The sequence below is a fragment of the Furipterus horrens genome, unplaced genomic scaffold, assembly GCF_987537825.1.
Source record: "Furipterus horrens unplaced genomic scaffold, mFurHor1.1.pri manual_scaffold_6, whole genome shotgun sequence".
In the NCBI taxonomy this organism is placed as follows: domain Eukaryota; kingdom Metazoa; phylum Chordata; class Mammalia; order Chiroptera; family Furipteridae; genus Furipterus; species Furipterus horrens.
Window position 1 is genome coordinate 32653616 of NW_028327176.1, and position 9454 is coordinate 32663069.

Consider the following 9454-nt stretch of genomic DNA (forward strand, 5'->3'; position numbering starts at 1 on the left):
TTCTTCTAAGCCATGAACAGATATGCTTCCATTTATTTGTATCTTTCTTGGTTTCTTTCTTCAGTGTTCTGTAGTTTTCTGAGTACAGGTCTTTTACCTCCTTGGTTAAGTTTTTTCCTAGGTACCATACTTCTCTTGTTGCTAAAGTAAATGATATTTTTTCCTAGATTCTGTTTCTGATACTTCATTGTTGGTGTACAAAAATGCCTTTGATTTTTGAATATTGACTTTGTTTCCTGCTATTTTGCCACATTCACTTATTAGGTTGAATAGTTTTTCTGTAGAGCCTATAGGGTTTTCCATGTACACTATCATGTCATCTGCAAACAATGATAGTTTTACTTCCTCCTTTCCAATTTTGATGGCTTTTATTTCTTTTTCTTGTAAAAATATGGAATGCTTCACGAATTTGTGTGTCAGCTTTGTGCAGAGGCCATGCTAACGTTTTCTGTATCGTTCCAATGTTAGTATATGTGCTGCCAATGTGAGCACTCACTCAGTCATTTTGAATCCAACAGCCACACAATAGAGATGCTCACTCAATGGCATCTACCACCCCCACTGGCTAGTGCTGTGAACTTGTCATTGTTCACACATGCACATTCCAGGCCACTCTCCTTGGCTGCCAGGTTCCATCGATGTTCTGCAAACCACTCTCATCATATTAACAATGGCTAGACTTTTTCTGGACAGACCTTATATGCCTTACACTTTGCAGAGATGTTTGAGGTGATAACCAAAAGATTTCACTTCATCGGAAACTTTTGAAAACACTTTTTTTTTTTGCCAATTTTAATGTGGTATCTTTTGCTGATGACTCTTGGCACTGTATATAGTCTTAGTCCACCAGCAATCATTGAGTACCTATGAGCAAAATGCCTTCTAGAGGCTACTGATGACTCAAAGAAATATCAGTGGAAGCCTTGACCTCAGTTAGTAAACTATCTATTTGGAGAGATAAAGTAACCAGGGGTAAATAAGTCTTAACAATGAAGGAGAAGTAAAAAAATGTCTTGACTATAAACAGCTACAGCTCATTTTTGTTGATTATTTATCTTATGTCACAATTGTTCACCTTATGTCACAATTACTCTAAGAACTTATGTGTATTATTATTATTATTATTATTATTATTATCCCCATTTTAGAGAAGAGGAAAAAAAGCTTTTCAAGGTCATGTCAAGTGACAAAAATAGTATTTGAAGCTGACTCACTGTAAAACTTCTACTTTTAACCCTAGTTTTCTGTCAGTGAGTGTTATGGATGTTCAAAAGCGAGTGCTTTCATTTTGTACCAAAGAGAGCAGAGGTTTCACAGAGGAGGAGGATCCAGGGCAAAGACCTGGAGGAAAAAGGGAATTGTGAATACAGACATGGAAGCAGAATGCAAAAATTCCTACATAGAATACCCACATGAAAAAGTAGACTGGGAGCCAATGCAGAAGGGACAGGGCTCTAACCCCAAAGAGTGTGAAGTGTGTTCTGTAGACCCAGAGGTAGGTAACATAGTTAGTAGTTTGAAGAAACATTGGCAACACAATTTCTAAAAAGGCAAAGAAGCACACAGCAAGTCAGAGTGGAGGTGCTGGAGGCAAGAGGACCTGAGGAGCAAGGTAAGAGCTAGAACAGAGAGGGACAAATGTGGAAATTCATAGTTGTACCCAAAGAGATCCTGGAGAAGGTAAATAAATAAAGCAAAAGCCCACCAACATTCTTCCACCTAACATTTCATTTACTGATTTCAATCTGTGAGTAATTTAATAAAACTAGTGGAATCTTATTAACTGGGCTGAATGAAGGGAAGGGCAGGTAGAAGACTATTAAAAATGGTGTAAATTTGACAGTGATGTACAATAACATGCCTTAAATTCAATGATATAAATGAAATGGAACAAATCCTTGCCTGAACACGTCCTTAGGTCACTTGTTTTAATGACTCAATAAGAAAAATTTTATAAAAGGCTACCTCTCTAGTGCATTAAAGTACTTAAAATATCTTATTTTAATGGGACCATTAGTTTTGTTTAAAAATTACCCTCACTCTGAAGAAATGCTAATGAGTTCAAGGTAAACTTTAGCTAAGCTCTAACTCACATCATCTTATGCCATTCAATAATGGTTAAACTTTACACACACACACACACACACACACACACACACATACACACATACACATTCATGACAGAAACAAGATCTGAATTGCCCTCAACTACAATGTCTGGTGAAACTATTCTTTTTAAGAGATTCCTGGAGCTCATTCAACTTCTTAAAGTAGATCCTGGTTTAAATTGTGAAGAGACTTACCTGGGGATCACTAAGACTCATTTCCTCTTAAAGACAGTACTCTATGAATGAAACAGGCTATTCTCTAATGAGATTGGAAATTGGGTCCACCTTTTCAAAAGGTGAAAGGACTAATGTAGGTAACACAGGCATATCGTTGACACTTTCACTTGAATTTGAAAGAGAAGATTTACTTTTTCCCTCTGGCCAACAGGCTGATTGAAATTGTAGGTTGTATTATGTCAGTAAACACAAGGAGTGGAAGGATGACTTGAAAGAAATTTGGTAGATTAATCTGCTCAGTGAGAGAATCTGTGAATGACCTTGAACTTCTTTTGTTGGAGGAGGAGTTGGTGGGAGGGAAGCCTTTTGCCAATGAAGAAAAAATAAGCAAATATCTATTGTCGTTTAAAGAAGTAACTAGCTGTCAAACTAAGGAGTAATGTCAGTTCTTAGAGATTTTGCCAGTGTAATTTGCTATTAATTGCAAAGAAGAAATTACATTTAGAACATCTGTTATTTGTCCTTAAAATAAAAACTCTTCTTGTGAAAAGTTTTGACATTCTTTCAGAAGTTTTTCTGCTTTACCCAGAAGGCTACTCAGATATATATGATTGCCACGTTATTGGGCTCTGCAAATGGCATAGAAAGCTAAAAGGTGAGCTTGTCAACTCTGTAAGTCAGGATGAAAATGTGTTTTAATTCTCGGTCACACTAGTTAGAGTAAGTGCCTTGGAGGGAAAGGGAGATTGTTTTGATAAGGTTCAGAAATGTTGCTTCAACTCCCGGATTTATGTGCCTCAAAGAAAGCTGGGTACCTTATTCAACAGCAAACCCTGTGAACTCAGGCAGGACTTTTGTTATGTCAATTGACTAGTTGATACTAATTCTACTCCCTATACAAGTAACGAATGTGTTATAAGTAACTTTTTAAAAGCTTCTATTTATAATGGGTTAAATTAATAAGGATTCTAGTTTTTCTTCTATAGTAAGTCCAGAGATAAGTGTGCCAGACTTGGTGTAGCTGCTCCTTTTATCTTTAGTTTGTGCATTTCTCTTCAAAATGGCTGCTGAATCTCTAGGCATTGAATCTTTATTCCTGGCAGAAAGAGGAAAGGCAAAGTGACAAATAAAGGGCCGAGTCTCTCTCTTTTAAAAATCTGTACTGGAAACTCCATCCAGAAGACTTCTACTTCAGCTAGAACTATGTTACATGGGAATTCCTAGCTACATGAGAGATCAACAAAGTGGATTATTTTTAATTTCAATCCTTAATTTATTAAAAAATTGATTGCTACATATAAAATCAGAGTTTTGCTGGTGAGGAAGAAGAAGAGAATGGATATTTTGTACCCAGGGCATGCTTGTTGTTATTGCATCATTCCATTTTTTTACTTATAGTTTGCCTGAATTGTTACTTATTTTTTCCTGCTTATCTGCAGAGTATGGTAATTAATCTCACTTCACATCAAAGATAGGAGGAACTTGATTGCCAACATGCATAATAAAAATAAACACAAGAATCATGACAGAGACTTACGAAGAAAGGCATATTAGAATTTTCTAATAAGAGATCTTTGAAAAAGGTTTGAGGCAGAAGTAGTTTTCCAGTGGATATAAGGCTTTATAGAGCTAAGATGTAGGCAGACACTTGGGTGAAACATAAAAAATGATTCAGTTCACAGGTAATAGAAACACTGAACTACTCTAATATTTTTAGCCGAACGCAAGAGGTAAGAGTCACTGACCTAAAAACAAGAATTACCCAGAAGGTAAAAGAAGAGTGATGAGTGGAAGAGCTATAGGAATGAAGTGAAATGGTCAGGAAGAAGAGTTATTTTCTCTAGAACTCTGCCTATGGAAGAAAATAAAAAGAACAGGAAAATATTAAATATTAAAGCACAGAATATCAATACATGCAAAAATAGACCTCATACATCTGAAGTGAAAATATCTTTATATTTCTATAGGGACTTGCAAAATTGCTTTCCATTGAAATGACATTGGTATGTGTGTACTGCCTATAACAAACAGCATGCAGTTTCTTTTTTTCTGATCTAATTTTTCAAAGTAGTTTTGAAGGTGACTGTTTTAATTACTAGAATTGTCTTCTATGGTTTAGTAATGGAGAGAGGAAGAAGAAAAAAAGCTGAAATCCTATAGAATTTTTTTAAGGACCTCAAATAATATTTAATTTTTACTGGCCTCAAAGAATTTATAACCAATTTCATCTGCTTCTTTTCTCCTCTGGAATAGAACCAGAAGAGAGTCACAGCCCAGTTAGCTAAGACGGTAATGACAAGGTAGAGGAGTCAGGAAGCATGTTAAGGGGATAAAGAATTCATGACCAAATTCTCTACCGCATCTTTAAGCACGGCATTAAACACAGATTTTGTTCTAAGGTGACTGTCCTGTCACTAAAAAGAGAGAAAGGAAAAGGAAGGAAGGAAGGAAGGAAGGAAGGAAGGAAGGAAGGAAGGAAGGAAGGAAGGAAGGAAGGAGAAAAAGGAAAGAGAATAAAAAGGAGAAGAAAAGGAAAGAAAAGTAAAGAAAAGAAAAAGGAGTAGTAAGTATATCCACCAACCTCATGGCTACACATACTACACACCAATTTCAGGGACACATTTGTCTTTAAACACACTGTATTGCCACAAAACATAAGCTAGTACTAAATTGGCAGTCCTAAGAAGATTTGCTTATGATTGCATTGGAAAAGATAACAGATGTCCAGGGCTCTAACACAGTAAAATCTACTTACTTTTTGACACATTTTTCTTTAGACCCTTGACTGACTCTCATTGTAGAGGAGGGAAAAATCAAACCGCCTTATCAGTTCATTTGAATTTAAAAAACAAGATAGGAATATCATTTTTTATTATTTTTTATTATCAAGTAGACAAGTACACTCAAAAGTAAGAGAAACGGAATCTGGAAAAGGCTGCAACACTGCAATCTCTGCTAAATTACAGATGATTGGCCTCTCAGAAACCACTGTGATTGAAATTGTACATGCAAGCCAACCCACAAAATAACATAATATCTTTTCACTATCTTGTAAAACTGTATATCAATTTCCCCTAAAATTAGTGACATTCTAAATGTAAAGGGCCATATTTTGACATTAATAAGGATTCACATAGTTTTAATAGGAAATCAAGGTAATAAAATTAATTCATAGCTATAGTGGGTATTAAAAACTGATGATTTATGATTATATTGGAAGTGCTAGGTATTGTGCCCATAGTAGGCAGGAAGAAGCACCACCTGAAACAATTCCTTCCCAGAGGAATTTTTTTTCTTAATAGTCCAGGAAATTCGGAGAGTTTACCTTGGCTAGGTACTGATTAGAATTTTCTTTGTGATTAGAAAAAATCTGTAATTTTTCCCATTATTTTTTATAATTTGGTTAATGTCTCTATTTTATATAGGATAATTATTGAATACTTGACTAATCAATTTAGCTAGTAGCTAATAAAATTTACATAACTAATTTGGTTGTGTTGCTTCATTAGAATAGCTGGAGTTCAGATTTAAGTTGGCTGATGGAATGCATGTTGATCTTTCTTTCTCTTGAGAACCAAAATGATAGTAAATTTATAAGAAAGTATCATCCAAAAACAACAAAGACAGTAATAAGGATGAAAGAACAATAAATTTCCATAAATGAGAGATTTTAACAAATATCTCAAATAAAGAAATTTAATGAAAACTTGTGGAATGATGGAACAGCAACAGAATCTATGGCCTAGATTATTCATGGTGCAGATAAGAAACTAATTTCTCCTCTACTGCCAGACCATGGAGAGCCCTGGACTCAGAGATAGCATGTATTAAAGAGATCAAGTGTAAAAAGGGGGCACTGAAAGGAGACACAGCAAGTGAAGGTTAGTATTAAGAAGACTTACTCTGCCCTTCCCTCCAATCTTAACACCTGTCTCTCTACTTAGAAAGGGAAGAAATTAGGGGTGTATTTCATCCCAGGGGGAAAATGGACAGTTCCTCTCAAAGTAAAATAAAGAAAATATCTGGGGCTTCTACTCCATCTGTGTGGATATCTGTGCCCAATAAGAAAGTCCTTCCATTTCCTCTGTGGGTATGAAGTGGGTGAATAACCTTATAAAGGCTGGCTCTCTGATCACATGGAAGTGCACAGAGTTCCAAGTCAGCCTTCCTTTTACTATTTGTAAAACAAATTAAAAAAAACAAAACAAAAAAAAAACACCACCACAGAAAATATTTTAGGACAGCCTGCCAAATGAAAAATTAAACAAACTAAAAACATAAACTCAAATGGGATATATATACCAGACAACAATAACAAATTTAAAAAACAAAACCCAAACAAAATTATCTTTAATTAGTATTGTCAGAGCCATTTGAGAACATATGACATCTAAAAGAAAAAAATGGTGAGTATTAAAAATTATAATCTAAAATAACAAAGGCCTCAGAATTATGGTCATTGAAATTCAATTCATAAAAGAAATCAAAGATAATGGCACAAATTGCTAACATTTTGGAAAATTGTATCTAAGAAATATTCTTAAAGAGCATAGAGATGGGAAATATAAGAATAAAGGCATATCTTCATTTAAAAAAGTTAACAAGAACGGAATAAAGATAAGAGATATAGAGAATCAATAAGGACATCAAACATCTTTCAAATCACAATTCCACAAAAAGAAATGATAGAAACTGCAAAGAGGAAATTATAAACAAACAAACAAAATAACACCAAGAAGATCTCTTGGAATTAAAGGGAGATGTCAGTATTTAAGTGAAAGGACTCATTGAATACTCAGAAGGGTGAAATAAGAAAGACCAATATTTAAGAAATAATGAGGACAGGTTGTAAATACCCAGGAAAATAAATGATCCTAAAAGTTTCCAATGAAAAAAAAAAGGCAAACAAGTTAAGAAAATACTAGGTTTCCAACCAAGGGGGAAAAATAAGAATGGTATCAGATTTCTCTTCACTGAAATAAATGTTAGAAGATAGAACAAGTTAAACGTTTGGATGGATATTTAATTTTGATCAAATACTCTATATTTAGTCAATCATCAATGGGATTTGAAGAGAAAAAATAATTTCTACTTGTATTTGTACTTTTATTTTTATTTTCAATGAACCTTTATTCTGCCATTTCTTGATGATGAAATCTAGGAAAATGAAGAAAAATGAAAAACTAGGAAGACATAGGATAAAAGAAATGGTAAGAATAACCAAAGATCCAAATAACAGGAAATATCAACTAAACACAATGAGAAAGGGAACCAGTCATTGTTAAAAAGTGTACCTTCAAAATGAAGATTTGACAATAGGCAAAAAGATATTATTAGTGAATTATATTTCTTCTCACTCTAAGAAATAGAGAAACACTATGAGTTATTTCAAGAAATAACAAACAAAATGTACAAAAAAAATGTCCCAATGTAAAAAATTTCAAGCATTACATGATTTTAAGCAAATAATGGAGTAAAGGCAATTCCTTGTAATATTTGGTTTGAGTGGCAATGAGGTTAAAACATTGAGCTCATAGAGAAAGAGTAGTTACCATAAATCTCTATTTGGCTCTACAATAAACAGTATTCACATAATCATAATAATGTAAATACTGTTTATGGTCTTTCAACTTAAAAAAAAACATTTAGATAACCCTCAGATGATTTTATTGATGTCACAGAACAGAATGTAAATAGTACTACCAGATGTCTAAATAAAGATTAATTTTCTAGTGTCAGAGGCAGAGGCTTAGAACACTAATTTTTACCCAGACTCAGATCCACAGAGTATGATAAGAATAAAAGGAAGCTTTAATGCCATCTCTCCTTGCAAGCCACAGTAGGGAAAGGAGGCTTCCCAGACAAAGAGGAGTATTCAGGTTCATAGTTTCGTATCACTCCAGGCAGAGTAATGCACAGGCTGAAGACAGGGATGGAGTGGGCTTTGTCCTGATAGCCCTAAGTTTTCAAAAAGCTGGGTCCTTTTACACCTCCAAAGGAATTCCAGCAAGGGTGCCATTCATTGAAATAAGAATAAGCCGAGTATGTGTCCTTGCCTCAAGTGATCCTGAAGAGAGGGCCCTTCTTAGTTGGGTGGAATAAGAACCCTTTTAAAAGAATTGAGGATGGCTATATATATTTATGTGCTAATCAGCTGTGACTAGTGGTCAGACAAAAATGGATTAGGTTAGGTTTACAACTGGATCTCCTGCAGACAAAAACTGATTGGCATTTCAAAAGAAGATCTCTAAGAGCCATTCCCAAGCTGATATTTCAAGCACTGGCATCTGCATTCAGACTGTACTATGTTAGGTAATAAATCCTACTTTCTAAGGCTGCTTAGCCTTATGAGATAACTTAGTGACCAGAGAAAGAAATACTTGTTGTAAAGTTCACTTTTTCCCTTTGTTGGGCTCTAAATTCTGAAAAAGATAATTTATCTCAAGGAGCCCAAGATATTTTGACAACATAAAAATAAAGGCATATTCAAACACTTCTCCAAAGAGGACATACAGAGAGTCCATAGGCATGTGAAAGAATGCTCAACATCACTAGCCATCAGAGAGATGTAAACAAAAACCACAATGAGATACCAGTCAACACCAGTCAGAATGGCCATCATCAACAAATCAACAAACAACAAGTGCTGGCGAGGCTGTGGGGAAATGGGAACCCTGGTGCACTGCTGGTGGGAATGCAGACTGGTGCAGCCACTATGGAAAAAAGTATGGAATTTCCTCAAAAAAATAAAAATGGAACTGCCTTTTCACCCAGCAATTCTGTTGCTGGGATTATACCCAAAGAATCCTGAAACATCAATTCAAAAGAACCTATGCACCCCTATGTTCATAGCAGCCCTGTTTACAATAGCCAAGTGCTGGAAACAACCTAAGTGCCCATCTGTAGATGAGTGGATCAAAAAACTGTGGTACATTTACACAATGGAGTACTATGTAGCAGAAAGAAAGAAGGAACTCCTGCCATTTGTGACAACATGGATGGAACTAGAGAGAATTATGCTTGGTGAAATAAGCCAGGCAATGAAAAACAAATACCATATGATATCACCTAATATAAGAAACTAATGAACAAGATAAACAAATGAGCAAAATTGAACCAGAGGCATATAAACAAGGAGCAGACTAACAGTGACCGGGGGGAGGTGGGGG

General features: G+C 35.0%; 1 non-coding gene across 1 annotated transcript; it reads right to left on the reverse strand.

Annotated features, from left to right (window-relative positions):
- Window positions 1-385: 385 nt before the first annotated feature.
- LOC150005948 (U6 spliceosomal RNA) lies at window positions 386-492 on the reverse strand. The gene has a single exon (XR_016512051.1). It is a non-coding gene; the product is annotated as a U6 spliceosomal RNA (small nuclear RNA).
- Between the last annotated feature and the right edge of the window lie 8962 nt (window positions 493-9454).